This window comes from Zingiber officinale, chromosome 3A (assembly GCF_018446385.1).
Source record: "Zingiber officinale cultivar Zhangliang chromosome 3A, Zo_v1.1, whole genome shotgun sequence".
NCBI lineage: Eukaryota > Viridiplantae > Streptophyta > Magnoliopsida > Zingiberales > Zingiberaceae > Zingiber > Zingiber officinale.
The window spans coordinates 7,752,002-7,778,542 of NC_055990.1; the positions used below are offsets into that span (position 1 = coordinate 7,752,002).

At 35.4% G+C, this 26,541-nt stretch overlaps 1 pseudogene; it reads left to right on the top strand.

Moving 5' to 3' along the window:
* The first annotated feature begins 8,158 nt into the window (after nt 1-8,158).
* Nucleotides 8,159-24,955, top strand: LOC122050184 (annotated as a pseudogene).
* The last annotated feature ends 1,586 nt before the right edge of the window (nt 24,956-26,541 follow it).

A 26,541-nucleotide genomic window follows, 5' to 3' on the forward strand; every position in this document is an offset into this window, starting at 1 on the left:
GATAAATGGACAAAAAAGGAACTGGCTGACTTCGTGGCGAACGGTAAAGCAGAGTACCATCTGCTAAGCGTTCTTCCGCCTCAAGAAGTCAACAGGATCAGTAAATACAACTCCGCAAAGGAACTTTGGGAAAAGTTCCTCGAGCTACACGAAGGTACCTCCGAAGCTAAACTCACTAGACGAGACCTGCTTCGCAATCAGCTCACCAGCTTGCGACTTGGGGAAGACGAGATAGTCGCACATCTGCACTCCAGAATAAAAGAAATCATCACCGGACTCACGAATCTCGGAGAAAAGGTAAGTAACCGAGATTCACTCAGGTATGCGTTAAATTCATTTCCAAGGAATTCAAAATGGGCATCACTAGTAGATGCTTTTTACATTTCGAAGGACTTAGAAAAAATTTCATTAGAAGAATTTTTTTCAACATTTGAAGTGCATGAGTCAAGATGTGCAGGAATGAAGGAGCTCAAGAACAACGTCGCCCTCAAAGCTTCGAGAGACGAACCTGAGTCGGAATCTTCTCTCGACAACGAGGAAATGGTAATGATGGTAAGAAGATTCAAGAAACTTTGTAAATCCAGATCTACTAACCATCCGCAGGGAAAGAAGAAAAGAACGATCCGCTGCTACCACTGCGACGAAGAAGGGCACGTCAAGGACAATTTCCCCAAGCTGAAGAACAAGAACAAGGATAAGGGTAAGAAGCCTATCCAAAAGCGAAAAGCCCTAAAGGCGACGTGGGACGATACGTCGTCGGAGTCGGAAGTTGAGGCATTCTCCGGACTTGCTCTAATGGCAAGTCATCAAGACGACGACTGCAAGTCAACCTCTTCCGAAATGAGCATCGAGAGCAACGATGAAGGGGGAGCTTCGTCAGAAGAAAGCAGCAGTTCAGGGGGAGACACGGACAATGAACTCGACAAGGTAAGTTAGGTACGTTCTCTTCCTCCCGATAAACTTTATAAATTTGTTAACTTATTAACTAAAGATTGCTGTAAATTAGAAAGAGGAATAAAAAATTTAAAAATAATTTTAGCTAAATCCTGCCCTCTAGAAAAATTAGATAAATCAAATTTGGAAAATAAAAAATTGAAACTTGAAAATAATGATTTGAAAATTCAAGTAGATAACTTGAAAAATTATGCATGTTTATCTAAAACCAATTCTAGAAGATTTAATAATTTAAATTGATACTTTAAATATCACCCGGAACAAATCAGGAACATATCAAGAAAATATGTCCCTAAAACCTTCTTAGTTAATCCAGTAGGTCGGAACCTATATTGGGATCCTAAATCATGTTTAAACTAAATTTCGAAATTAGCGCTTTAAGTGAGAAAATTAAACAAAAATTTCTTTATGAGGCTTTGTCAAGGAAGTGGTTGTTGCTCCAATAACCAAAAAGGCCTAGTGCCTCGCCACGACCTGGAAGCCAAAATATTGAAATAAATGTTTAATTAACTTACAAATAAAGTATTAATACAAAAATTAATTAGTGCTTTAAAAAGGTTATTCAAAACATTTTATTTCAAATTTAGAAAGTTACATAAATTCTTTTAAATTGCCTAAGTCATTTTTTAAAAATGTGCTCAAACATTTTTTAGGTCTTTTTAATTTTATTTCAAAAATTTGTCACTTAGGATTTTTTTTTTAGAAAAATTCTCAAAAAAAAAATCATTTTTTTTTAAAATTAAAAGCTTGTTCCTAAAACTAGAAATCTCAGCTTAAATTACTTAGAAAAAATTTCTAAAATTCTTTAAAACTTAGAACCTTTTTAGAAATATTTTTTTAAGTCTTTAAAACCCTTAGATTTTTAAAATCTCATTTTTTTTGTGTGATCAAAGGGGGAGAAGGATCATTATAAGTCTAGGGGGAGGTAGACCCAAAATAATTTAACTTATTCTATTTTTGTACTCAATTACAAACATAGTTAAAGTTATTTTATGTCTATTTTTTTCCCTATCTTAACTTGGGTTGCTCACACCAAAAAGGGGGAGATTGTTGGAACCCCAAGGTTGTTTTGGTGTGATCAACAAGTTAAGTTAGGTCCTATTGGTTTCTAACCTTGTGTTTAAGTGTGTAGGAGCTTAAGAACACAGGTAGTCGAGCGGAAGACGCAGCTAGCGAGAAGGACGGCACGCTGTGCGTCCGAGGGACGAGGCGCTGCGGAAGAGTACACCGGCGGACGAGAAGGAAGCGTGCGGTGGTTCCGAGGGACGAAAGCTGGAGCGGAAGACTGCTCGGGGAGCAAGAGATGCAGCTAACGAGAAGGTCGACGACTGAGGGACGAAGACTGCGGATGAGTATACTGGCGGACGAGAAGGAAACACGCGGTAATTCCGAGGGACGAAAAGCCGGAGGGAAGCACGCTCGAGAAGACCGGAACTTGGGTTCGGGTGAGCCCTATTCCGGAAGGCAGAGATCACCCAAGTAAGCAGATCCGAAGTGAAAGACCCGGACCGAGGCGGGACTGAAACGAAGCAGAGGTCCCGGACGCAAAAGTCAACCAGAGTTGACTTTTTGCTCCGGGCCGCCCGGAACTGTCCGGGGCGCTCGGAGCAGCCCGGGGCGCCCGGAACAGCCCGGGGTGCCCGGAGCAGTCAAGTTGACCAGAACGCTTCTTTCGCGTTCTAGACGTTGGGGGATAAAGTTTTATCCCCCCAGGGCGCCCGGAACCCTTCCAGGCGCCCCGATCAAGGCTATAAATATAGCCTTGGTCCAGAAGCTTTTCAATCAACTCAGTAATTAGCATTTCAAACACTTGTGCGCTCACTGTTCTAATTTAGCTTCTGTTTTTTGTGCTTTCATCGGTGTAAGAGGCTTCTCCACCCGAAGGAGTTTTTTAGTGCGATCACTTTCCTTGGATTAACAACCTCCCTGGTTGTAACCAAGTCAAACATGGTGCCTCGTTTCTTTCTTGTATTTCTGTTTAGCTAATTTTATACAAGTGTTAAGTTAAGAGTTCGAGAAGGGTTATTTTTTTACAGGGCTATTCAACCCCCCCTTCTAGCCGACCCAATGGTCCTACAGTTATTTGTTTCTGCTGCATAATTAGTTTGTGTTCTTTATATGGATCCTGAAATACCAACATAAAAGGATATCAATTTTATGCTTTGTTTGTGGTCTCTGTAGTTAAACCTAAGGTTACTGTAAGGAGTTTAAATATTCAATTTCTTTGAAAGACTTTGTCTAGGAAGTGGTGGATGATCTCATACCCAAGAAGACCGAGTGTCTCACCATGTTTAACCTGAAAGTCAATCTTTAAAATAGATATTTAATCAACTTATGTAAATTGGTTTAATTTTTGAAGAACACATGAGTTAAACTTGGATTAAGAATGTTAAGTTTTGTTTACAATCCAAGTTTAACTTCTAAAGAACACATGGGTTGAACTTGGAGTAAAAATGTTAAGTTTCATTTCCAATCCAAGTTTAACTTTTGAAGAGCACATGGGTTGCTAGGAAAAGTTCTGTGCTTGTACAAATTTTTGAACAGGGCAAATAGAATGAAATTTCAAGTAGCACCCAACATTCCTCTCATGCCAAGTGTCCAGTCAACCTTAACCCACTTGGACTTACCGTCTCATGTTAAGTGTCTGGTCCTCCATGACCCACTTGGACTTCCACTCACTAGATGTCCGATCAATCCTTTGATCTACCTGAATTTCTATTGTCTGACTTCACTCACTAGGACTTTTCATCACTTAGCTTCACTCACTAGGATTTTCCCACCTGCTTCACTCAGCAGGATTTTCTCACTAAGACTTTTCACCTACCTGGCTTCACTCACCAGGACTACCATCTGCCTAACTTCACTCACTATAACTTTCTAGCTATCTAGCTTCACTCACCAGGACTTTCATCTACCCGCTTCATTCACAAGGACTTCTATTTGCCTAACTTCCATTGGTCTTACCCTTGCCTAACCTACAGTTAGGACTTCCTGGTCAAGTATCCGGTCAAGATTGACCTACTTGACTCTTCTGGTCAACCTTTGATCGTCAATTTCCTAGATGGACAATTACACCAGCAATCTCCATATATTATCAAACATCAAAACTCAAGCTTGAGCCAACTTAAGCTTAGTCAACTTGGTCAACTTTGACCCAGGGAAAATTGCACCAATAAAGTATACTTTCTATCGCCTGATGAGTTATATTCTGGCATAATACTAATGTCTAGATCAATGTGCAAACTCAAATTTAGAAATAATAAATTGAAAAAGGAAGATATTGATTAAAAAAATTAGCTAATGCATAGCCATTAGAACTTTTCGACAAAATTTAAATGGAAAATTCTAAATTAAAAGATCAAATAGAGTTATTAAAAAAGAATTCTGCATGCTCAAATTTGAATTTTTTAAGTTGTAGATGACTGAATTGATATATCAGGAATCATAGGGGTCAAATTATAAAAATAGTAAGAAATTATGTTCCTAAAAAATATTTGATAAATTAGTAGGTAAGAACTCATTTTGGTACATCATACCCTGTTTAAATTAATTTTTATGTATGCTAAAATTAGTTTAACTTTAATAATGTTTGCAAAATTTAATTGTTTTGTATACTTACCATTCATATTTTAAGTTGAAATTTTTTTCTGTGTTATATGATGATTTGGTCGAATAATATAAAAATTTTAGAATTTTTTTACTATTATATTATTTTTAATAAAATTTTCAGCAAAATTCATGCTTTTAAAAAAAATATCTTGCTTTTAAAAAAAATTTTTGACTGTGTGTTATATGTGTTATATGATGATTTATTCTGAATTGTTTATTGAAAATAATGTTTCTATATTTAAAAATTATCAAGAATTTATTTTTAAAATTTATTTTTTTTAAATATTAACTTTTATATATTCAAAAAATTTTCATAATTTTTAGAAATTAGATTCAATTTTTAAGTATTTAATTTCAAAAATAAATATTTTTGCTAAAAAAATATTTTTTTGGTAAAAATTAAATCATTTTTTTCTCATGAAAATTTTTATACAAATCTTTCTAATTCTCTTTAACTATGACAAATATTTTTAATATTTTTCGTGACTTAAAAGTAATTTTAAAATTATCTTTGTTAAAGTATAAAATTAACTGAAAAATTCATGCTTTAATTGTGATTTTATTTCACAATATTAAATATCATGTCTTTGTTTATCCTAACTTTAACTCAAGTTGTTATACATAAAAAACAAAAGAGATTGTAGGGACCCCGGGTTGATTTTGATGTGATCAACCTAGTCAAGTTAAGTTATGTTGTGTTTGATCCTTATGTTAAAGTGTGTAAGAACTTAGTAGTACACGAAGTCGGAAGACGTAGCGGATGAGAAGGATGACACGGGAAGGGAGTCGACGGGCTCGTTACATCGGATGGACGAGAAGATGCGGAAAAGTACACCAGTAGACAAGAAGGACGCGCACGACGTATCAGAGGGACGAGAAGTAAGGAAGAAAGCCTGCTTTAGGAGAACATCAAAATTGAGTTCGGATGAGATTAATTTCGAATAACGGGAGCATCGCCCACATGGAGAGTAAAGAAAAGGGTTGAAAGACCCTCTTGGAGGCTCCCTGACGCCTCAAGGAGGCTTGGAGGCAGCTCTAAGGAAGGTGACTCAAGCAAGCTGGAGGCGCCCTTGCGCCTCCAGATTTGACAAACAATTGTTACAGTGACCTGGACTTCCTTGGAGGCACCTCCCACCAATGATAACTGATCCCAGGAGGCTATAAAAAATATTCTGGAGGTAGGAATTAATTAACAACTTCTGTATTAACTTTCCTTATTTTTTATGAGCTTTCAAAAAGTATAAGAGGCTTCTCCGCCTTCAAGGAGATATTTATTACGTTTTCACTTATCTTGGATTAACAACCATATATGTTGTAACCAAGTAATTCTTATATCCTCTTACTTTATTTCTTTAAGTTGTTTTTCTCTATGTTAATTATTTCGGCTTGACTAATATTGCATCCTTGCTAAAGCAAAAATAAGATATATTATTCTAACTATAATTGCAGTCTATTCAATCTTCTTTAGCTGGTCTACCTAGGACCTACGCCTTGAACAGTTGAATAGTGTATAAGAGAGGATAGATACCCTGCTACTAGTCGAGATTTGACCCACAAACCTTACTATTATGTACTAACTAATTGTCCATCCTAGAGGGACTTAGGTTGTTACATTCATAATGCTTATGGACATATCAAAACCTGTTATTTTATTTAATCAAAGTGTGTTTAATATATTGAAAATATAATTCTAATCCTAAGTATATAATAATTTTATACGAATATACTCTTTATAAATACATAAAATATTCTAGTTCAAATATCTAAATCCGTTATTTATTAAAAAAATTTACATTAATCCGTATTCTAAGACACTACATTTAACAATTAGATACACAAATCCTTCTTCCTTACACTTTCTAAAAGATATTATGCCTTTTAGATTTTTCTAGCAATTTGGTACACTATATTTTACTTTTTTTAACCGACTTATGTGCTTTAATCTTGCTTGTAAAAGATTTTACAACTATGGTCGGTCGTTACAATTGATCTTTATGGCCAGAAAAGGCCAGGCCAGGCCAACCCAGCCAAGAGGCTGGAATGCGTGATTGCAGCCAGATGGGATTTTCTGATTCATAATTTTGAGACTAGAAGATGATCCATTGAGTATGATTGATAGATTATGATAGATCCCATTTATCTAGAGGATCCGTGCTCGATTGCAGCAGGTTCTTTATGGAGATTTTATTATTATTATTATTTTTAAATTTATTCATTCTATATGTTTTTTAGTATTTAGAATGGGATTTTTTTTTTTTGAAAATTAATTACGTCTCTCTTTACGGTACAACCCTTGAAACCATCAAACAATAACCCTCTATACGGTATAAATAATGAGCATGGATCCTACGGATGGATCATGGAGTCCATCATAAGCTATATCAATGGACCATCTTACTGATCAAAGGATCTCATCTGATGAACAGCAACCTTGAACCCTCAAACACTATGGAGTGAAGTGAGGCGGCGATAGAGAGTGATAAAGTGAGGCGCGGCGATTGAGACACTGATGCGGCAATAGGCGAATACTAATGCACTGTTTAGGAGGAAGTGAGGGAAAGAGTGGGAAGGGTAAAGAAGGGGAAGAGAAATTTGAAACGCTGTTTTAGAAGAAGTGAGTTATGGAAAGGAAAGATAAGGAAGGGTAAGTTTTAACCTTCCTTACTTATAAAATGAAAGAATTTCTTACACCCTGATTTGGGATGTAAGGAAGGGTAAAGGGAATTTAAAAAAATTATATTTCAATTTTATCCCTATTTTATTAATTATATTAATTCTAAAAATTATTGTTTTAAGTATTCTTTGCATCATAACGAAAAATACTCGCATCGCCCAACTGGCATCACCCAAGCTCACACTCCGTCAATATTGACATCGATTTTGACGCCGACTCCGACTTTGACACAGACACCGACTTTTACGCAAACGCTGACTTCGACGCCAACACTGACTTCAACGTCGACGCCTACTTTGACATCAACGTCGATGCTGACGCCGACATCGACTTCGACGACAAGTCAACTTTGACGGCGAGTCGACTTCGACGTCGATGCCAACTTCGACGTCGATGCTGACGCTGACGTCGACACCAACTTCGACACTAACACCGACTTCAATGTCGACGTTGACGCCAACTGCGATACTGATGCTGATGCCGACTATAACAAATGAGCTACAATTATTTGAATGCGTAAGTCTTAACCAACAAATGTATACAAGATACACTAAGTTTTTGAATGAGTAAGTCTTTAATAAAAGTAAGGATAATTTTATAACTTTATATATTTAACCTTCATTACCTTCACTTTCCTCCCAAAAACCGTAACACATATTAAGTTTACTTTACTTCCCTTTTCTTTCCCTATATTCCCCTCCCTTTTCTTCGAAAGAATCTTCACTCACCCGATCCAAAGTAAGGAGGTGGGCGAGCTTTACACGGGTTGCAGCGATAGAGAGAGAAAGTGAGGCGCGGCGATAGAGAGAGGATGGCGGAATCGTTGGTCATCAAGTCACCCGAAGACCGCAAGTTCGAACGGCCTTTACGCCGTCCGGATCCACGATCCCGGCATGGACGACGACAGAGAGGACGGTCCCGATGGGAAGGACGACGACGGAGGAAGGTCCCGATTGGGAGGACGACGACAGAGAGGACGGTCCTGACGAGGACTCTGCGGAGGAGGAGGACGACGATAGAGAGGTCGGTCCTGATGCGGACTCCTCTGCGGAGGAGGAGGAGGACGACAGAGACTCGGAGGGGAACACTCTTCACCTCTCCAAGAAGGTGAGCCGTTGATAACACTTGCTGTAGTCGGTCGCTTACGATATATTTAATTTCATGGATGTACTGTTCTCTTGGTAACTTTGCTAATCATCAATTGTGCTACTTCCAGGCTGCAGCGTGTAGGAATGGGTAGCTTTTCTGACCCATACAATGCTCTGGGGCTCGCCCATTTATTAGGTTTCATCGTCCTTCCTCACTTTATGGAAATTGAAATGTTGATTAAATGACCATTACCTAATTTCTTATTTTATGTTTTAAAAATGTTATTTGGTACTTATTTTTATGTTTTAATTTTTAATGATTTAATGTTAAAACATGCCTTATCAATCTACTTGTGAGTTACGCATAGTTTTCTTTTCTTTGTTACTTGACTTGTCACAACTCCTATCCATAACCATGTCGAAATGAGTATGATATGAAAAACTAATTGTTTGCCATTCTAATATCTTTAGATTAGGAGGACAACCGATGATGTTTTCAAATTGGAAAGTAATGCTTTTCAAAATTTTAATTTACCTTGGTTTTACGATATATAATTACATCCATTAAATAACTTACCTAGGTTTGAAGGTGGCAGTTCATATATGCATTGCAAATATAGCTTGCTTAGTTGGATTTGTCTGTATGAGACTTGACATGACTAAAGCCAACTCCAACAACACATTGGACTTCCTAAAGCTATTAGAAGCTCCATGCATGGTTGTTCATTGTTAGTTTGTTATGTTTTATGTTGTTTCTTTTACAGTTGGGAATCTGAAACTATAACGAACTGGTGCATACCTAAGAATGAATAGTTGAATACTGAAATTAACCTAGCTTCTGCTTTGATATACCTACCCATTTTCATTTCAAATTTGCTGATAACTTTTTTATTTTTTTCTTACTTTTTTGTGTTAGCTTTTCATCTTGATCTCTTGATAATTATCATCTGGGTTAGTTGTTTATTTATATTAATTTCCGAGAGCATTTGTTGATCTGATTATCTTGTTCACATAATTTTGTCTATTCTTGCTTAGTTAAACTGAAATAATACTGTGCTAGTACTTTATAATCATGCTAGGTTTCTTATCTGCAACAACTACAATTTAACTAGTTGGAAGATCCTTTATGAAAGGAACCCTCTAGGAATCTAAGGAAATTTGTCTTGGATGAAAATAGATCTAACCATTGTGAGTCCCATCAATGACATACTCTTCTAGAGGTAATGTGGCTGTTGTGGCTGCTTTTAGTCTCTCTTGGTTCAATGCTAAGGCTATTATCCACTAGACTGGTGGTTTATTCTTAAATTGAAGGTGAGATTGAATGTCTAAGTTAATTTTTTTATTCTTATAAATTATTGGAACACTAGTGATTCTTGATTTGCAGAGCACATGCTTTTTTTGGGAAGCAAAGAATTTCCAGATGAAAATGAGGTCTGTACATGTTACATTACTAATGAACCTTACAATTTCTTTCTGGTACATATGATTTTAATTGAGGCATAAAAACTTGAGTTACTCATATTTATCTAACAAATTCTCGTTGCTGAATTTTATACTAGAAGATAGGTTGCTGACTTGATACTAGATTGGGAAAGTTGTAAGGTCTAGAGAAGAGACAAATAGATGATGACACCTGCTGTTGTTTTATGTTCTCCTAAACCCAGGTTGAAGGTTGGTAGACCAACAATATCTATGGACCTTTGCACCACTTAAGTATAATCTACACATCTTTATATTTACTTGATCAATTAAATTAGGGGACCCAATTAAATAAGAAAAAATGCACACCATATCAAATCTAATAATTGGCTCAAAATGGCTAAATAAAGTTAGCTAAGTCCAATCATCTATGCTTAAAACTCCCTGGTCATATGAAACTAAATAGATTGTTAAAGTTCTCTTAAGGTTGGGTCTCCCATTATAGTGGCGACATTTTCCAAATATCTCACCACACTTGGGATTAGATACGCCCTTTCCAAATATCTCATAATATGTACAATTTGATCTAGTTAGATACTAATTTTAACTATCAACTTAACCTTGATGAGGAAATTGAACCATCAGTGATTGAGTCCAGAATTACTCAAAATGCTTAAGCCATGTTAATATTAAACCACTAGCCTAAACTCAAATTCTTGTTATTAATCTATACACTCTATGCATGATTTAATTAGGCTATCATATTTGCTTATGCTTTAAATTATATAAAGGAGTAGGTGAGTAGCCTTAGGAGTCTAATTAGGTTGTATGGTGCGACATAAGGGTCTAGCATTTAGACTTTATAGATTCAAATTGTTCCTTGTATTGTTTGGAAGTAAGAGTACCTTCAATATCATTTCATGCTTCATGATTGAGTTAGATTTTTGAAAATATAATTATTAGTGGCTCCAAGCATGAGTTATATTTGTGCTCTTGTAAGAATTATAAGAATTTACTTTTGCTTGTTCAAATGATTTTCGCTTTCCTTCTCTAGGAAAAGGAGAAATTTGGAAAATTACAAGGGGAAAAGAAGACATGTGACATTACCTTTTTGACTTCTCTATAATAAAATTATTTTTGATACTAAGGATGACTAATCTTACCTAAAAATAAGAAAAACTATTTATTTAGTTTAATTAGCACTTATTTTTTGAGAAAATTACTTCCATACAATTTCACTTGGAAAAAGTAGATGAGCAAACAAACATGCAAAATTAAATACACCTAATAATTTTGGATAAACACTCTTTTGTGGTTTGAGAATAAATCACTAGCAATCAAGATTCTCACTTTAAAATACAGTTGGTAGTTTTTTTTTTTAAAGAGTAATCTATTATATCATAAATAAATAAATTACATGATGATATCCTAATCCTAAAATACCGGACTAAATGCAAAAGACATATATATCTAATAACGCCAATTATCTTTAACACTCCCCTCCTTAAGATGAGCATAAATAAAATATTAAATTTATTACATTAACTTGTAAATTAAACATAGATAAAAGGGTTAATCTATTGCATCAGAAATGGTAATTGCATGTATATAGACGACTCAATTAAAAATCCTAATTCTAAAATACTAATGTGGGATTAAATCCACAACACCTATTACCTAACACATCCAATTAATATTTTCTAATGTTACAAGAGACTGGATAAATCCCTTGTTATGAATTCAGAAGTAGATAAGAGAGAGATTATAGATAAAAGGGAGACTGAAAGGGAAGTAAAAAAAATCTTGAATCTACTTATTGATTTTGGCGGTAATTCATTTGACAAATAGGATTTTCCACATTAACAGAATTCCTGAAAAATGTCTATTTAGTTTTTTTATTAAAATATGACTAAATAATAATTCCAAACTATTGCTTTGGCTTATGACATATTTTGTTTGGTAGGTTTGCATCAAACAATTCGTAATATATAGGTTCCATGGTAGCCAAATAATAGAGTTGATGGGATATATTGTGGTTGCTTCCCAAGCTTGTGTTTATTGTATTGTGTTAGTATTAGAAGAATGATAGTTTTGTCTATGCAGTTTGGTTGTTTTGTTTGGTTTTGAGAATTATTCTTCTCCTCCTCATACAGATCAACTGTAGTTCTTATCAATAAATGATGTGTAATTTTTTTTAGTTTAGATAATTTACTTTTCACTTATATTTAATTACAAATTTTGATACATTCTGATGGCTTAAAAGTCATTTACCTGACATGTATTGTGGTGTTTCTTAGTATGCCAACTATGTGACCAAGCATGAGGGCTCAGCAGATGCTCATACTACAAGTGAATACGCAGTTTATCACTTTGAAATTAGTTATGAATATTTGAAAGGCGTCTTGAAAAGGTAATAATGCAATGCCTTATGCATCTTAGAGGCAATGACTTTTTCTTTCTCAAACTTATATGAATTTAGAGCGTTTTTTAATGTCTCTTGTAGATTTAGTCAGTTCATTCTATCACCGTTGATGAAGATAGAGGCAATGGAACGTGAACTCTTGGCTGTTGATTCAGGCTGTTTAATGTTAGCTTTAATTTCACCATCAATATTTCAATATTGAATGCTGAACAACCTGAGGTCATTAATTTCTAACAACTTGTAGTTTATGCAAGTACTACGACATGATGGTTGTCGTTTAGAACAGTTTTGTTGTCATATATCTACCCCTGATCATCCTTTCAACAGATTCTCTTAGGGTATACTTTGTGTAAAAACTTAGACCTCAGGTTGTTAAGCATTCAATATTGAAATATTGGTGGTGAAATTAAAGCTAACATTAAACAACCTGAATCAACAGCCAAGATTTCACATTCCATTGCCTCTATCTTCATCAACGGTGATAGAGTGAACTGACTAAATCTACAAGAGGCATTAAAAAATGCTCTAAATTCATATAAATTTGAGAAAGAAAAAGCCATTGCCTCTAAGATGGATAAAACATTGCATTATTATCTTTTCAAGGTGCCTTTCAAATATTCATGACTAATTTCAAAGTGATAAACTACATATTCACTTATAATATGAGCATCTGCTGAGCCCTCATGCTTGGTCACATAGTTGGCATACTAAGAAACACCACAATACATGTTAGGTAAATGACTTATAAGCCATCAGAATGTATCAAAATTTGTAATTAAGTGAAAAGTAAATTATCTAAACTAAAAAAAATTACACACAATTTATTGATAAGAACTACAGTTGATCTGTATGAGGAGGAGAAGAATAATTCTCAAAACCAAACAAAACAACCAATACATCAACTGCATAGACAAAACTATCATTCTTCTAATACTAATATAATACAATAAACACAAGCTTGGGAAGCAACCACAATATATCCCATCAACTCTATTATTTGGCTACCATGGAACCTATATATTACGAATTGTTTAATGCAAATCGACCAAACAGAATATGTCATAAGTCAAAGTAATAGTTTGGAATTATTATTTGGTCATATTTTAATAAAAAAAACTAAATAGACATTTTTCAGGAATTCTGTTGATGTGGAAAATCCTATTTGTCAAATGTATTACCGCCAAAATCAATAAGTAGAATCAAGATTTTTTTTACTTCCCTTTCGGCCTCCCTTTTATCTATAGTCTCTCTTTTATCTACTTCTGAATTCATAACAAGGGATTTATCCAGTCTCTTGTAACATTAGAAAATATTAATTGGATGTGTTAGGTAATAGGTGCTGTGGATTTAATCCCACATTAGTATTTTAGTATTAGGATTTTTAATTGAGTCGTCTATATACATGCAATTACCATTTCTGATGCAATAGATTAACCCTTTTATCTATGTTTAACTTACAAGTTAATGTAATAAATTTAATATTTTATTTATACTCATCTTAAGGAGGGGAGTGTTAAAGATAATTGACATTATTAGATATATATATGTCTTTTGCATTTAGTCCCAGTATTTTAGGATTAGGATATTATCAAGTAATTTATTTATTTATTATATAATAGATTACTCTTTCAAAAAAAAAAAAACTACCAACTGTATTTTAGAGTGAGAATCTTGATTGTTAGTGATTTACTCTCAAACCACAAAAGTGTGTTTATCCAAAATTATTAGGTGTATTTAATTTTGCATGTTTGTTTGCTCATCTACTTTTTCCAAGTGAAATTGTATGGAAGTAATTTTCTCAAAAAATAAGTGCTAATCAAACTAAATCAATAGTTTTTCTTATTTTTAGGTAAGATTAGTCATTCTTAGTATCAAAAATAATTTTATTATAGAGAAGTCAAAAAGGTAATATTTTCAAAATTTCTCCTTTTCCTAGAGAAGGAAAGCGAAAATCATTTGAACTAGCAAAAGTAAATTCTTATAATTCTTACAGGAGCACAAATATAACTCATGCTTGGAGCCACTAATAATTATATTTTCAAAAATCTAACTCAATCATGAAGCATGAAATGATATTGAAGGTACTCTTACTTCCAAACAATACAAGGAACAATTTGAATCTATAAAGTCCAAACGCTAGACCCTTATGTCACACCATACAACCTAATTAGACTCCTAAGGCTACTCACCTACTCCTTTATGGAATTTAAAGCATAAGCAAATGTGATAGCCTAATTAAGTCCTACGTAGAGTATAGATTAATAACAAGAATTTGAGTCTAGGCTAGTGGTTTAATATTAACATGGCTTAAGCATTTTGAGTAATTCTGGACTCAATACTGATGGTTCAATTTCCTCATCAAGGTTAAGTTTATTGTTAAAATTGGTATCTAACTAGATCTAATCCTACATGTGATGAGATATTTGGAAAGGGTGTATCTAATCCCAAGTGTGGTGAGATGTTTGGAAAATGTCGCCACTATAATGGGAGACCCAACTTTAAGAGAACTTTAACAATCTATTTAGTTTCATATGGCCAGGGAGTTTTAAGCGTAGATGATTGGACTTAGTTAACTTTATTTAGCCATTTTGAGCCAATTATTAACAATCTATTTATTTTCATAGGGTTTGGGGAAAAACTTAAACCCTATAAGGTCTTCTTCAATTTTTATCTGTGATTGGTCAATTCATTAGTTAGTTGATCTAGAGTTCCTAGAATTTCCATGGCTTTTTCCCTCTTGTTATTCTCTATCGATCCATTTTTTAAATGTCTATCAACTCATAATTCCCTATCTAGCAGTTTGTTAAACTCCCAAAATATTGCTGCTATAATTTTTAATTGATGATATCTTTTATGCTCAATACCTGGAGCATGCTTCTTACAAATGAGAAAAATTATTCAGAGGGTAGGGGAAGCTTGCTTTATTTTCTAAAATCTAAAGGATTGTCAAGTTCATTATCAGCTGGCGTTTCTAAAGGAATGAGCAGGTCCTCCATTGCTTATGTTTTTGTCATGTCCATCTACCTCACTAATTCAGGTTTGGAGAAGGTAAGCCTAATGAAGTGATTGCTGATTAGGGAGGCATAAATCTTATATGCACTGCGATTTCTTGAACCTTTATTTACATCAGTACTGATGCAACTTTAGAATTTATTTTTTAATAGTTGTAAATTCTAGAGGCTGTATTCCAGGTTTGATTTCATCTTTCGTCATGTCTGAGCATTGTACTTCTTGACACGAGGTCACGAGCATTTGGTTTTTTCCCCCAAAAAAATTTGGAATATAACCATATATACAATTTTCTTAGGACAAGTTTTGATTGTCTTATAACCATTACCAACAATTTGTCTAGATATGCTATACTTCACTGGGCTGATGTATTTATTATCAAGCGTATTTCTTTTAGTTAGCTTATCATTTATTATTTTAGCAAAATATTTTACTTTTTTGTATTTGCATCACTTTCACAAAATAAACTTTATTTTGTATATGGTGTGCTCAAGTCTTAACCTGATTTCATTCTTTTCCATATGATTAATCAAATTGTGACATGCACTGCTTATTTTATTTTATTTTATTTCATTTTTTTTACTTTTTAAAATATTTATTTCATTAGATTGTATTTGTTCTGCAATTTTTAAGATTTTTCTTAGTGTGACTTAAAACTATCATTGTTTCTTGTTTAGTTGGTTCTTATTTAGGGTCAACTATCTTTGTACTTCTTCTATCAAAATAAAAATTAATCTCTAGTTCTAGGAGACAGTTTCTATTTCTTCATGTTACAACCTTTTGTCTATCTTTTATCTAATATCATTTTGCAAATTTTTGCTGCGAATGCATTCTATATTCCATTGCTAATAAAAGCTTCAGATATTCCATTTTCTAGGAATGATCTTTGCTTTGTAGTTCTTAAACAACTTTCTTGATTTTGCTCCTCTTCCACAAAACTGGCATGTAAGATGGATTGCTTAACTTTGCCTCTTATGCTTCCTCAGTTTGTGGAGGTAATCGGGTTTGTATATCAGTATATTAAGTTGTTGCATCAACTTCCTCCACCAGAATGGACTTTTACATGACTTCAGGATATAAGAAATATCAACTTTAGATTTGTTGAGGAGCAACCGCACGTAGATTATGCAATAAATCTTGCAGGTAAATGAACGTTCAACTTTTCATATATTTTCAGTTCTATATTTATTCATCACAAGAACCTTTACTGGCTATTCAAGAGAAACGTCATCAGCTATTCCAGTGGGTATATTGTTAGAGTGTATACTAAAAGCCTAGCTTTTGGTATAAACATTTATCTAGAAATAAGAATCACATTGGTCAAATGTTTACATTTATGATAAATGTAGTTGTTCAATTAATTTATATTGTAGATAACATGGTGTGTGGTGTCACACACAGAGGATCATGTTATCAGTACCTTATAAATTATAAACAGTAGCTCACGACCATAATGGAAAAGAACAAACCATTGGAAGGTCGTAGTGTAATTATGTATTAGTTTATCTTAACTATATAATTACACTAGTACACTTAGAGTGTATTGAGTAGGACCATTAGAGGTCGTTTCTTTTATACTGACTTTATAAAAAAACAAAGACCTCAGTTATTATGGAAGTGTGTGCTCTTAATCCTAATATAATAACAAGCACATATATTTGATATTTATTTCTTTAATTTATCAATAGGTGAGATTTAGTTCGATGAATCAATAAGCCCGATAAGTTGGGAAATGATATCACTTATAGTGTGTGTTGTTGATTATAGAAGGAAACTGTGTCCTAATAATCTAGGTTGAGAATGTCCCCAAGAGGAGCTCGTAAGGATTGTCATGTTAAACCCTGCAGGTGGACTTAGTCCGACATGACGATGAAGTTGAGTGGTACTACTCTTGGAGCTAGATATTAATTAAGTGAGTTGTCAGTAACTCATTTAATTAGTGGGCATTCGACATCTTAAACACAGGTAGACTAACACACTCATAATAAGAAGGAGCCCAAAATGTAATTTGGGATTGGTGTGGTAGTTCAATAATAGTTCTTTAGTGGAATGAATTATTATTGATGAAATTAAGTTGTGTGTTCGGGGCGAACACGGGAAGCTTAATTTCATCGGGAGACCAAAACCAATTCCTCCTCTCGGTCCCTATCGTAGCCTCTAGTATATAGAGATTTATACCCACCGCATACCCACCTTCTTACCCATCCAATGGGGCCGGCCAAGCTAGCTTGGAACCCAAGCTAGGGCCGGCCAAGACCAAGTGGATGAGTCATGTAGGTGGCCAGCCAAAGCTTGGGTCCCAAGCTTAGGTGGCCGGCCACTAGAATATTAAAAGGATTTTTATTAAAATTATTTCTTATGTGGATATCATGATTTTAAAAGAGAGTTTAAAAATTAAAAATTTCCTTTTATAGCTTTCTACAAAAGATTAAGAGAAGAGATTAATCTCTTTTCTTATTTGTAGTTTAAAATGATGGTTTTAATTTTTGGTAAAAACTTTCCTTATTTGTAAATCATCTACATGTTTAAAAGAGAGTTTAAAATTTGAAATCTTTCCTTATTTGTTGATTAAAGGAGGATTTTAAATTTTAAGAAAACTTTCCTTTTTAATCATGTTCATGATTTAAAAGAGAGTTTAAAATTAAATATTCTCTTTTATAAGTTTCTACAAAAGATTAAGAAAAGATTTGATATCTTTCCTTATTTGTAGATTAAAAAAGTTTTTAATTTATAGAGATAACTTTCTTTTTATCCACATGTTTAAAAGAAAGATTTTAATTTATTAAATTTCCTTTTTATAAACCAATCATGAAGGGATAAAAATTATTGAGAAATTTTTATAAATTTCCGGAAGCAAATAAGGAAGTTTTAATTAGTGTTTAAAATTTTATTTGCTTGGAGATTATATGGTGTGGTCGGCCATTGGAAAATTGAAAAGAAAAATTGTTTTAATTAAATAAATTTTCCTTTTCAATGGCAAAAGAATTAAGGAAGTTTTTTTATTAAATTTTCCTTATTTGCCAAGACCAAGGATTATAAAAGAGGGGGTAGAGGAGGCTTAAAAAAAAAAGGACTCTATTCTATTTCTCTCCCTCTTTTCCTTGGTGTTGTGGCCGACCAACCTCTCTTCCTTTCTTCCTCTTGGTGGTGGCCGAACCTTCTCTATTGGCTTGGAGCTCTAATGGTGGTCGGATACTACTCGGAGAAGAAGAAGAAGAAGGAGAGAAAACTTGTATCCCTTGGAGCTTGGTTGGTGTTTTGTTCTTCGTCCTTGGTGAAATTTTTTTGTGTTGGCCGAACCTAGCTAGGAGAAGAAGGTGCTTGGTGGTTTCTCATCTCGGAAGATCGTTGCCCACACAACGTCCGAGGTTAGAAGAGGAATACGGTAGAAGATCAAGAGGTCTTTCTAGAAGGTATAACTAGTAATTTTTCTTTCCGCATCATGCTAGTTATTTATGGAAATAATACCAAATATAAGAGGCTTACGATTCTAGTGTTTCGAATATGTTTTTCGAAGTTGTGTTCTTTTGTTTTATTTTTCCTTGTGATTTGATTGTTCTTTTCGGTTAACCTAAAGTTATTTTAGGAAATTAAATATTAGATTTCTATAAAAGGTTTTGTCTAGTCGGTGGTGGTTGCTCCCATATCCAAGAAGGCCATGTGCCTCGCCACGTCAGTACTGGGAATCAATTATGGAAATTAATATTTAATGGAATTAATAACTTAAGGTGATTTGGGTCGAACGTGTTAAGTTCCGCAGGAGATCCAAGTCAAAACCTAAAAGAACAAATAGATTAAGTTTTGGATCAAACGTGTTAAGTTCCGCAGGCGATCCAAAATTTAATTTAAAAGAACACATGGTAGCTAGGAAAAAGTTCAGACCTTTGTACAAAATTTTTGTACAGTGGAACCTCTAGGCTTTCCGAGTAGCAACCAACATATATTAGCATGACCTTGTTTTTTACTTTGCTATGATCTCCAACTGTATCTTACTCATTTGCTAATGTGCTTTCTTGAATAGATACCATGATCTTTGCTATGACTTGGTTTTCTATGATATTTTTTTGAGATCTGTTGGAGATTTTAGAAAATTAGCCGAATTTAAATACACCAAATTAAATTCAATTTATCTGTCGAGATGACCTGAGCTGATAATCTCATACTGTCAGCGAGGGCTAGTTTCTGCCAAGTTCTGAGTGTAGACTACACAGTGTCCAAGCGGAAGATCGTCCGAGCAGGTCGATCGGCCGAGTGGGCAGATCGGCCGAGCGGGCAGAGCGGGCCGTGAGGCAGAGCAGCGACCGAGCGGGGAGATCGGCTAAGCGGGCCCAACATTCGGGCGACTGAGAGGTCGAGTAGTGGAGACCGCTGAACGCCGAGTCTTAGTGGATGAGTGGAGTAGAGTCACCGATCAGGTACAACTTTCGAGCGGGCAGTACAACAGAGTGGCTGATCAGGTCGAGTGGCGTAGAGCAGCCGAGTGAGCAGGGCGGCCGAGTCGCAGATTAGACTGAGTGACCGATCGGGCAAATCGGCCAATCGGGTAGTACGGTCAAGCGGGCAGAGCAAGCTGAGTGGCTGACAGGGTGACCTAAGCGACAGAGCGACCCGATCGGGTAGAGTGGCCGAGCGGGCGAAGCGAACTGAGGCCTGCGATGGACGTAATTTTCTTGAAACAGATTCACCCCATCTCCGGTGGTACTTCGAGGTTTTCACGGGTCGTCTGTTTCCAAGATACAACTGTTAACCGTGATGCACACCAAACATTGGTGGTCACTAACTGTTATCACGGGTACTCTGCCGAGCAAGAGATGCATGACGGAGGAGGAGGAGGAGGAACTTAGGTGGAGAGCTTTAGCTTCTTTTTTTTTGTGTGTGTATTTTGCTTGTGATTGTAGTCTCCTTATATAGGAGCTCAGACCAATGAACAACGTTAATGATCATTACTCATCGAGCTGTGAAACGCTAACGTTTCACTCGACCGTTTATATTCTGTATTAATCTTTAATTTAACGCATTTGTTATACATTTAAATAAGCAGCAAAAAGATTTATGTGGCAAAACATTGGTTCATTCCACTTGGGCAAATTTTGCCTCGACTGGTCTGACATTCAACGTGCGCAGATCGTGCTCGCACACGAGTCAACTTGGTTCAATGCAATCCGAGCCCTGGATTTGCACCCCTACACACCCACGTGTGAGAGAGAGCCTCTCCCCATACATTTGTTCACATTATCAATGTATGTGAATCAATATAAACCAACCAATATGCCATAAATTCTCAATGTGGAACTAAAGTCCCATTCACATTGTAGCTTCTTTCCTCTTCAACATATATCCAACAATCCTCTACATGAATAGAAATAGAATATGTGATAGCATTCAGCAGTTGAATCCAGTATAGGGCTTACTGGCTGACAATAGACGCAATGTCCTTTGACATATCTCACCCAAGACTCTCCATTGTCATGAGTGTGTTCATTCTTTACCATGAACACGCCTGGTTTTGTGAGAAGTTCTAAGGAATTGTGCCTCCAATTATCTTCGAAGCGGTCCTATTTCTTTCCAGTGATCTCTTAAGAGTATTCCACATTACTCTTCTTGAATCATTAAAAGTTGTGTGCTCAACCTCTATCCTTCACTAATCCATTGGGTCGTTCCCCACAGTGAACAATTTTATCGGTGCAATTAGGTTGTCCCTTTAAATCTAGTTCTTGGGATCTCTAGTCTGCATAGGTTGGGTTTTCTTTGCATCAACATTTCCCATCGGCATCAAGTTCATCCCTCGCGATGAGCTTGCAACTAACTCTGTTTAATCCTTTGGTTAACGGATCTGCTATATTGTCCTTTGACTTCACATAGTTAACACTGATAACTCCCATTGATAGTAGTTATCTAATGGTATTATATCTATGACATATATGTTTAAACTTACCATTATACAGATGACTCTGTGCCTGACCAATTGCTAATAGACTATTACAATATATGCAAATTGTCGGCACCGGTTTCGGCCATCTTGGAATATCTTTTAAGAATTGCCATAGCCATTCAGCCTCTTCATCGCATTTGTTAAGAGCTACAAACTCAGATTCCATTGTGGATCTGATTATTACCTTTTTCTTAGAAGATTTTCAGGAAATGATTGCACCTCCCATTAATACATATCCATATGTAGACTTAGAGTCTTTTATGTCAAATATCCAACTTGCATTGCTGTATCCTTCGATCACAGCAGGATATTTTGTATAGTGCAGTTCATATTCACTAGTATACCTCGAGTACCTCAGTACTCTTGTTATCCCTTTCCAGTGTTCAACACTGAAATTACTCGTGTATCTACTTAGTTTCCTTACCGCATAGGTCAAGTTTGATCGTGTACAACTCATCAGGTACATCAGACTTCCAATCACTCGAGGAGTGAGATCTTAATTTGGCACTAGACATTTTGAGCAGTGTGAGAGTTGTCATACGGTTAAAATCATTTGATAATCCATCGTAAGGTACTTATGTTTGCCTCTTGGTTTTTCGCCTGCATTACCTTTTAGATGTTGACTAATGATGTGACACACAAATCTTTAATCTTCTCTCTATTTAATATATATTATTAATGAAAATGTTTATACTACCTCCTTTTATTAGTTCAATCATCCAATATGAGCCATGGTTGGGGTCCCAATACATTGAAGAAAATATTTCACCATCTCTTCTCAAGCTTTGGAAAATCCATCTGAAATTACCCCGTCTTTGCATTTATTTTCGAAGAATGACTTCATCCCTCATGACTTTTCACTTCGAAATTCTAATATGCCAAAAAGCCTATCAAATATTAGTTGCCCTCAATGTATTATTGACAGTCCATTACTGTAACTCTGGTATAAGATGGACACAACATTCAATGTGTCCCGTGCAAATGCGTATTTTTCAATCACTTTGAAGGAAGGATACAGCAGTGTCAAAAATTGCGTGTTGACAGAGCTATTCATAAATCTTCTCATTAATGAGCTAAATGAAATAGTATATCAGATATACTTCAAAGTCAAAGAAGGATAAGTTGATCCATTATTTGTTTTATTCCCTAATTTTAATTCTGCAGGCTGGATTAGCTAAACTGGAAACTTCTTTGTCATCATTTGGTGGTGATAAGCTTGTATTGGGGCTGCATGGTTTCAGTGACAAGCTACCAATCTTGCTATCAAAGATATTGAACTTTTGACCAGAACATTTACGCCAAGTATGGATCAATTTAAGATATGCCATTTGTTCTGAAATTCTTGAGCAATTATAAATATAGATAGGAGAGTGGTCAGGGTTGGCTACTACATTCTTTCGTTGTACACCTCATATATTGTTGTTTCTGTTGCTAAAAATATAAAAAAGAATAAATAGAGCAATAGAATTAGTTGTTGAACCCTTGCAGAACCTGTATATGGAGCTGTTTGGATCAATGTATCTTCTAAAGCACCATTAAAGTTAATATATGGTTGGATTCAAACACAAGTCGAAGTCCAATAAATGTCTACGATCACTCAACAGACAATTCTTTTTTTGTATTTTTTTGTTTTATAATGGATGTTACTACTCACTGCATGATCCAGTATTACCAGCACATGCAGTGGGATACTGGGTGCATTTATTTTCAGATTTCAGAAATTTGCCTTATCCATTCCTTCTTTTGAGGATGTTTAAATTTCATTGCCTTTTAAATACTTTTTTTTTTTAAATTTCATTTTCATTCTGTTTAAGAATATTTTCTTAAATTCTTTTCTCTAAGGGCTGGTACACAAACAAAATTCTACTACAAGCAGTGAGTCTCAGTCACTCCAAGAACTTTAGCAATGAGTCTCAGTCACTACCATTTTTTTGTGTTTTTCTTTTAGCTGATAAAGGGAACAAGTCTGATGCTTCTATGCTTACTTCATCAAAGTTTCAATTAAATTTTCGACAGGTTTTAGAGTTGATTATTTTTTAGTTCTACTTGTCTGTTATTTTCCTTGTAAGAGTTTTTTTTCTTTTGCTTTGAACTGTTTAGGCTATTGAGGAGGAGACGGAGAAAATTTTCAGAAGCTGCAATATGGCACCTTTCTTCTGGGATGTAGAGGACAAACTTTTCTGCCTCACGACTGTTACTTTTTCTGATTTAATTGAGTTTTTTCGAAGGCTTATGTCTCAGGTAACCAGACCAGATGGGTAGTATGAAACTTACTGTCTTTTATTTTTGTCCTCTTCTAGTCTTCTTCATCTGCAGTCTGATTAAATGAAGAATTCTCAATTTACTATCTAATAGTACAAGATGAACTCTGATATGCCTTTTTTAAAACCTGTTTGTTCTTACAACTAAAACTATTATATTGTTTCAATTCTATATTGAGGGCCTCTGCCATGGAAATTTATCTGAAAAGGAGGCGATTGACATATCAAATATGTTTATTGATGCCTTTTCTGTTGAACCTATACCTGCAGAGTTGAGGCACAAAGATTGTGTCATTTGCCTTCCTGCTAATAGTTGCATGATCAGAAGTTCTCTTGTGAAGAATGCCCAAGAAGTGAACTCTGTGGCTGAGGTATTTTGTACTTCATTTTATTTTACTTGTATGATCAATTTGTTTAATGTGCTTTGCATTCATTCCATCTGTTCTTTATCAGCACTAGGATAAATAAGGCTTGCAGCTATGCGTAGTTGTCGTTGCCTTTCTAAATTTTATTGCATTTCCTTGAATTGCTTTATGTGTTTATTCTGTTCGCATCTATTTGAATTGAGTTGGCAGCTTTATTTTCAAGTTGAACAAGATGCGGGGATTGAATCCACAAGTCATCATTAATCTTTTCAGCAAAATTATAGAAGAACCATTCTTCCATCAGCTTATGTAATGCCCCATGCAACGAAACCTCAGTATGTGAAAACGTGGATATATTTACTTCACTACTTGTGCTGGTCATAGGACAAAGGTGCAGCTTGGTTACGTCGATGACTGTGGCCCAAGGACGACCTACTGTGTTTTGGGATATTGCTTTCATGTTCAATCCTCGGAATATAGTCCGATACACTTGCATGGCAGGATAGACAACTTCATCAATGGCCTTCGAGATTTACTGGTTTTCAATACCTGATTTGATTTTCCAATCTCCTGCGAGTTTCTTAAATAAGACTACGGATTCTAAGCCTAATATAAATGCTAACAATGTTCAAATGAAAAATATCAGAGTGCTGACATTGTTTGTCATGCATTCTTTTATCGCACAGAGCTTATACATGTATGACCATATATTGATTTCTTTGCAACAGGAATCTCTTGGCAACAAATCTTTTGAGAGCTATAGAAGTGGACTTATAGCAGAAAAGTTGGATAAGGCTCCATCACTTTTATACGAGACAGCAAATTATTGGGATGAATTTGTGAATAAAAGGTTTTCTCATAAATTCCTTCATACATTGAGTTCCATAGATAGAAAAGATTCTTGTTACTAATTTTGTCAAAGACAACTTGATGATACTGAGTTAAGTTCTATGCAATTTCGGCATAGATTTTGTGCAACTTGCAGTCTTAGTGGCAACAGTTGTGATATCGTGAAGCTGAAGAACTGAAGAGTATCGAAAAGAGTGGAGTTATAGATTGGTACAATAAATATTTGAGACTAGAGTCTTCAAAATGTCGACGGTTTTGTGTTCACGTCTGGGGCTCCTACAAAGAAGCAGTTTTGCTTAGTAAATTGGGTGAGGTCATCGAAGATGTTGCTCTATTGAAATCGACATCGAACTTCTATTTGAGCCTCTGTTGAATAACCCTCATACCGCTAGCTTGGCTTTTATTCTGTTTGTCAAAATTGCCTGTTTTATTTGGTTTGGCAAAATTGCCTCTGTTTTTTTTTTCATACTGCAAATTGGCCGCTCTCCCTCCACTTGCGTAGGAATATGTCATCTATCATATTAGAAATTTCTGACTTTTTGAATGTTGAAATACGACTCTTTTTCAGCACATTATGAATTTGATGCTTTATCCATTACACGACCCCCTGCCCTTCATCCTTCTTGTTTATCAGCGACGATCATCTGGCATCTCAACCATCTCCTTGCGACTTTTTCTCGCGTGTCCAGCGTTGAGCTGACTAGAGGAGTGGACAACCTTCTACACCGTGTGCATTCGGACGGCTTGCCATTAGTCTTACTATTATTCTTCCTTGCCTACATCACGCTGGGACTGGGCGGAACTTGTATCCTAATTCATCTAATATTTATGTGAATGGAAAGTGAGATGGCTGTGAGGGTCTTGGAGGATGGCGCCCCTCTGGAGAATGGAGACTCAGAACTGGATGAGAGGTTCGAGGGAGATGGTGGTGACGGAGGGAAGAAGAAGGTGGTCTACACATTGCATTGTGGCGGTGACATTGTTCCCATCGGCTTTGCCCAAGACGATGCCACGGAATTGAACTGTACCAGAAGTTCGAAAGGCTTGAGTATGAAGCCTTAGCCGAGACGAAACGTAAGGCTCTACACGAACAAGAACAACCGTAAGAAACAAATCAATCACTCCTTTTTTGTCCCCTCGATTCATAGTGCATCTTAGAAAGATCACACTTTCTTTTTATTTATAGTGATAAAACTGTACTTGTATTTATTGTTGGAGGAAATTTTACTCTATCTAAATTCTCTTATCTTAGTTTAAAATTTAATAAATTAGATTTACCTCTTACAACTTTTGAAAACCAATTTCACTTTCCCTCTCTGCTTAACTTCATCTTGTAATGGGCGACGGCAACTCCGTCACGCACAAAACATGTGCAGTATCATAGAGTTTTCGGAAATGATTCCTCTTTAGACCCATAGACTTTGAAAATCACTTCATTTTACCCTCCAAACATTTGAAAACTAATTTATGTTGCTGTTGAATACTTTCTTGACCTAAAGTAAGGGGAGAGGACAAAATGAAAGGGATTTCACAAATTATTTCGTATCTTCTTAGTCTCTTATTTAACCTTTTATTTTTTTTTATGCTGAGATTATCAATATGGTAAAAGGTGATTCGCTCACCCGAGTGTCTTCGTCAATTCATCCCTAGTCCAATGTGGAGGAAGTAAATCACAGATGACTACTAACCATTAGTACAGGTAGTCAAGGTATGCTCAGACGTACTGAGTTTCAATCCTAAGACCTTATATAGTAATATCTTATGTCTTAACTATCACACTGTCCCGAGGAGACAATACTGAGACTATCAAAAAATCTAGGCGGTTCAATATGGAGGAGATCAATGAACTAATAAATTTTGGTTATTGAAGAAGACTTAGAGTTGTATGCTGTTTTCTAGATTCTATGAGTTTGTGCTTCATTTCTTTTCCATAGCATTGTTGGCTAATGCTTCTATTAC